Source organism: Peromyscus maniculatus, chromosome 4, assembly GCF_049852395.1.
Source record: "Peromyscus maniculatus bairdii isolate BWxNUB_F1_BW_parent chromosome 4, HU_Pman_BW_mat_3.1, whole genome shotgun sequence".
In the NCBI taxonomy this organism is placed as follows: Eukaryota; Metazoa; Chordata; class Mammalia; order Rodentia; family Cricetidae; genus Peromyscus; species Peromyscus maniculatus.
The window spans coordinates 131,101,718-131,107,291 of record NC_134855.1 but is presented as its reverse complement, the minus strand read 5'-3'; the positions used below and the strand labels follow the sequence as shown (position 1 = coordinate 131,107,291).

The window sequence follows — 5,574 nt, the reverse complement described above, 5'->3', positions numbered from 1 at the left end:
ACATGCCCACAGGCCAATATGATGGAGGCAGTTCCTCAACTGAAGTTCCCAGGTGTGTCAAGTTGATGGCCAAGATTGGCTATCACAGTTATGTAACCCTAGCTGGCCTGGAACTCAGATGCCATGCCTCTGCCTCCTGAGTGTAGTGCACCTTGTTTGGCCCTTTTTTGTTGTTTTGTTTGAGTCAAGACCTCAATTTGTACATACCCACCCCCCACCCCCCTTGGGTTTTTGAGATAGAATTTCTGTATAGCCCTGGCTGTCCTGGACCAGGCTGGCCTCAAACTCAGAGATTCACCTGCCTCTGCCTCTGCCTCCTGAGTGTAGGGATTAAAGGCATGAGTCACCACTGCCCAGCATGTATATATCCTTTAAAATCCACTTCTGTGAAATGGCTGGCACTGAGCCTTGAGCCTGGGCCATGTGAAGCAAGGTCCACTTGGTTTCAGCCAACAATACCCCGGGAGGATCCAGCTCCTCTGGGAACCAGGCTAGTGACGATTGCTTCCTGGTTTGCAGCAATTTAAGATCTTTCCTGGCCTTCAGTCCTTCTAGGGCCTTCCTTTCCAGCAGCTTGATTGCCTGACAATTATGCTTATCTTTAGTTCCCAGTTTGAATCTGGCAGCCCTCTCTGCCTGTGCCAGTATCCTGTTGCAAGGCTGCAAGTGTCCTAGTTGCCTGCTCTAAAGCTGCAAAGAGCCCGGCAAGGGTAACAGTCCTTCCCTGCTTATGGATGGAAGGTTATAACTGTTTGAGGATTGGGCCTGTCCCAATTGGGTTGTCCTTTTGCCTAGTCCACACCAGCCCTGCATCTCGTCACCTGCCCTACTAACCTGGAACCAGTTCTGTTTGACACAGGTGGTCTTCCCCGTCCCCTGCAGTGGAGGGACCCTAGCAAGTCACATGCGGCTGGGGGGGGTGCAAGGGGCGGAGCTCGCCCCAGAGAAGAGACCCCACCTGCTGCCAGCATCCTTACTGCCTCAACAGACCACAGTCCTGCTGGTGCTTTCCCCAGAGACTCAGCAGGAGATGGTAGAAGAGGGAATTGGGGTTCTGGAGCCAGCTGCGCACCCACTACCCGGACAAGAACAAGACGAGCACCTGGCCCCGGCGTCTAGCGCCCTCGGCACCGGGGCACACGGGCCCTCCGATCCTGCAGCCAGTGCCAGGACCACACTGCTTGCCCCAGAAAACACTGGAAAGCACCCCACACACACACCTCCAGCGTTCTGAACCCAGAGGGCTGTATACAGGACTGGGGGATTCAGGTGGATACCGGAGGAAAGGCCGAGGAAGTGACGACAGAGGAAGAGCCCTGTAGGTGGGGGAGAAGCTGGAGGGGGTCGCGGAGGCCCAGGCGAGCCTAGGGGCCCTCTTCGTGGACCTGCTGGAGGCCATCCAGTGGGAGCTAGAGGCCATGAGTGCCCAGACTGATGGATCTTACCTCCGGCTGGAGCGCAAGTTTGAGAGGATGCACAGGTTGCACCTAGCCCGCAGGAGCTTCATCATCCAAACCATTCCGGGCTTTTGGATCACTGCCTTCCTGAACCATCCACAGCTATCAAGCACGATCAGCCCTAGGGATGAAGAGATGCTTGGCTACCTGATGAATTTGGAGGTGAGGGAGCTCAGACACACCAGAACAGGTTGCCTTGGTGCACAGGAACCGGGACACCATGCGAAGTTTCTTCAGCTGATTTTCGCAGCATAGCCTCCCAGAAGCTGACAGAGCAGCCCATATAACTAAAGATGACCCGTGGCCCATCCCTTTGCAACACTACTTACTGGGGCAAAGGCCCTGCAGAGCTAGACCAGGTTTTGCAAGGTGGTCACCAGAGGCTCTACCTAGGTCCTATGGGTTCCAGTCTGGCTAAGTCCTGCTCAAATACATGGTGCCTACATAGGATTCCTCTACCCGTGAACCTACTTATGTTCAGGCCAGAGCTCTGCTGTCTGCTCTCCTGTGAATTCTGGTTCTTCAGCATATTTGGTGGACTCAGGGCCAAGGCTGTGACCTTCATGCTGTGCTCTGTCAACATCGTGTGATTCTCATATGCCACTGCACTGATAATGGGCACCCAATGCTATGGACTTGTACTGCCATTGTATGCGTGGCCTGGGTCCGCCTGTAAAACGTGGCCTTTCTACTCACTTGGCACCGTTAACTACAAGGCTTCACAAGGACCAGTGCCTGTTTGAGGGCTAGTGCTTCAAAGCTACAATATGCTGGCCTTCACAACTGTGTTGACCGCCACTGAGTCTCATCGCCCAAGATGAAGTGGGTACATTTGGTCTTGGTGGTCAACCAGACTTGGAGTAGCCCATGGCTTCAGGACCACAGAGCAATTCCTACCCACTGGACTGTTGGGCATCTGCAGCTTGGGCAGCCAGGTGATCAGACATGGGTGAGGCCAAGCCTGAAGCAGTGGCCAGTGTATTGTTTTTGATTTTCCCTCCTCTTCTTATCCTATGTGTGCCCCTCTCATAGACTGCTGTTGGCTTGTGAAGACCCATGCTGTGCCTCACCCATGCCTGGCCATAGCCTTTTGCCCAGCCCACCATCATCCCTATTGCCTTCTCTCAGGTCCGTAAGGGCCACCTGTCAATGTAGTGAGAGCTCCTAATTCCAGAGATTGCACCAGGCTGGAATATCTGGGCATGTGCTCAAGGTAGGAGCAAGGATGGGAGTCCTTCCAGAAGCCTGACTCTTCATCAGCTTTTCCTACACCTACCTGTTTGTCAGCTGCTGGAGAGGGGCCTTCTGGCCATGTGGCCTGTTTACACTGGCATAGATCTCACATGGTTTTTAGTGGGACAACTCTGAAATGAATAACTGAAAAAGCAGTTTTTTTTCCAAATAGCTAAGGAGACACTTTCTTGAATTTGCCTGTGTCCAGAGAGGGAGACTCTGTCTCATGAGCTGTCAGTGCCCTGTGCCCACTTGCCTTGATCTCTGAGCTGCCAGTGCTCTGTGCCCGCTTGCTCCTTGCAAGACTTAGACTAGTCAGAGTGTGCAGTGCAGGGTTGGGGCAGGGACAGCTAATCACTTCATTTTACACTGTGTTCTTTTCAAGAAACTCCAGTATCCCCTCTGCCGCTGCCACCCCCACCCCTTGTGGGTTTATAGATAAAAAAGGCCAAACTGCCCTGCCCCTGGGTCTCCTCCAGGTTGTCTCTACCTCATGAAAGGCCTTACTTTCTGCTCTCTAGGACCTGGAGGCATAAAATAAATGGGGATGGAGAACCCTCAGGCTTTGCTTGCTAGCTCTTTCTTTCTTTCTTTCTTTCTTTCTTTCTTTCTTTCTTTCTTTCTTTCTTTCTTTCTTTCTTTCTTTCTTTCTTCCTTCCTTCCTTCCTTCCTTCCTTCCTTTCTTTCTTTCTTCCTTTCTTCCTTTCTTCCTTTCTTCCTTTCTTTTTCTTTCTTTTCTTTCTTTCACTCTCTTTTCTTTTGATTCACCAATATATTCTGTAAATTAGAAGGAACATAATACTGTCACTTTGGGGCTGTTTTCTGGTCCAGTTATGAGCTTGTAGGGGCAGAAAGTTAATGTGTTTTTCATTTTGCACCTCTTGAGTATGACCCATGCATCTCCTTCTCTGCTCCTACTAGGAAATTGAGCTGTGCAGGCCTGCTTGTTTAGTTGAAGACATTTATAAGATGGCCACTGTAACCGCTCTGTAGCACTTGGACATTTGTGACTATTCATGGTTGCTATCAAGTTGTGGCCTGGTGCTATAATGCCACCTTACAGATACAGTTTGAATCTGGTGATTCTGCAAGACTTAATGCTGGGCATTGTTACTGTGTTCTATGGGAATAACCCCTAGAAGGACCCTGGAATGGATGGTCTCCTGGCCCTGCAGACCACATTGCAACTGACATCTTTGTTTCCAAATGGAGACATGTTCCTAGGTGACTTTTTGTAGTCAGAAGAGGATTTGTGGCATTTTATCTCCAACAATAATGATAAGGAGTAAAAACCTTTCGATCTAGAGGAAATAGACCATGTTATTCCCCCTTCTAAAAGCTTCTATTCACGAACAGGCAAACACATGGACCTCCCAATCCTTATCACCGCTGCCCAAGCCCTGCCTTTGCTGACTCTTGTGGCCTCTCCACCACCTCCCTCAGCTCATTGGTTTCTCCCCCTCCCCCAATGCACACTTACACACACACACACACACACACACACACAATCTTGTCGCTCCTGAGAAGATTTTTGCACTTGCTTTTCCCTCTTTCTGGATTTTTCTTCAGATGCAGATCTGGTTCCTTCAACTTATTCAAGTCTCAGATACCCTCTCTACCTTCCCTGCAACTACATTGGGGATATTATATTTGCTTTATTACATGTAACTCTACAATGGTGTTTTCCTGCTCGCTTTTCTTCCCTTGCTCCCATGAATCAGGAGACCAGGGGTGCATCTGCTGTTTGGCTCACATGGGTCACTGTCCAACAGGCCCCATTATCAGCAGGAATGAGTGGCCTTGTCTGAGTGTGCTGGAGTGCTGTGGTGAGGTTCTGACAAGATAAAGAACAAGGCATGGCTCCTGCCCCGAGGACTGCAGCTGGGTGGAGAGGGGCAGGATGACGGGAGGTGCCTGTGCACTTGTCATCCCACTGGAACACCTACGCAAGTGAAGAGTCACTCCTAGAAATCGCCGAGACAAGAGGCCACACGGTACACAACGCTCCCTCCAAGGAGAGAACCTAATTCAGTCCAGCATGACTAGCAGTTCACCCCAGCTGAAGGTGATAGGAGGTGAGGCACTTCTCTGGTATAGGAATTCTGGAGATGGCCTGTTGGTTTGAACTTTTGAGGCAGTATTTCATTATGGAGCCCTGGCTTGCCTGGGACTGGTTAATATAGATCAGACTGGCCTCTGCCTCCCAAGTGCTGGGCTGAAGGTGTGTACCACCATGCCTGGCCTGGAGGTGGCCTTCGGGCAGTAGGCAGAAGTTTAAGAAGCAGAGCTCTGGCTGGGGCTGTAGCTCAGCGAGAGCCCTTAGGAACCTACTTGTGTGAGGCGCTGGTTCCACCCCAGCTGTGCAAACAACAACAACAACAACAACAACAAAAACCTGGAGTCTGGAGGAGGGACCTTCTAGCAGGGCAAACAGCGTAAGTGTACAGACACTGATGTGGAAATGCAGTGTATTGAACACAACTGCCTGCTGGAGACGGGTAGGGCCGGGTGGAATGCCAGGCCAAAGCTTTATTCTGTGGATGGCATCGAGGAGTGTCAGGTGTGGCTTGGAGGAGGTGTGGCTCACAGGGCAGCCAGGAAGCAAGGAGAGGACAGGGCCACTCCAGATCCTCACCAGTCTGTAGCTCTTTTCGGAAGCCTCCATGATTCCCACAGAAACCTTTTTTACTTTTTGGTTTTTTTCAAGACAGGTTTTCTCTGTGCAGCCCTGGGTATCCTGGAACTTGAGCTGTAGACCAGGCTGGCCTCAAATTCATGGAGATCTGCCTATCTCTGCCTCCCAAGCGCTGGGATTAAAGGTGTGCGCCACTACCTGGTGATTCTCACAGCAGTCTTACCACCTCCCAAGTACATCATAAACGCT

The 5,574-nt window shown here is 51.0% G+C and overlaps 1 pseudogene; it reads left to right on the top strand.

Moving 5' to 3' along the window:
• Window positions 1–770: 770 nt before the first annotated feature.
• Window positions 771–2,002, top strand: LOC102911007 (putative testis-specific Y-encoded-like protein 3; annotated as a pseudogene).
• Window positions 2,003–5,574: the final 3,572 nt, after the last annotated feature.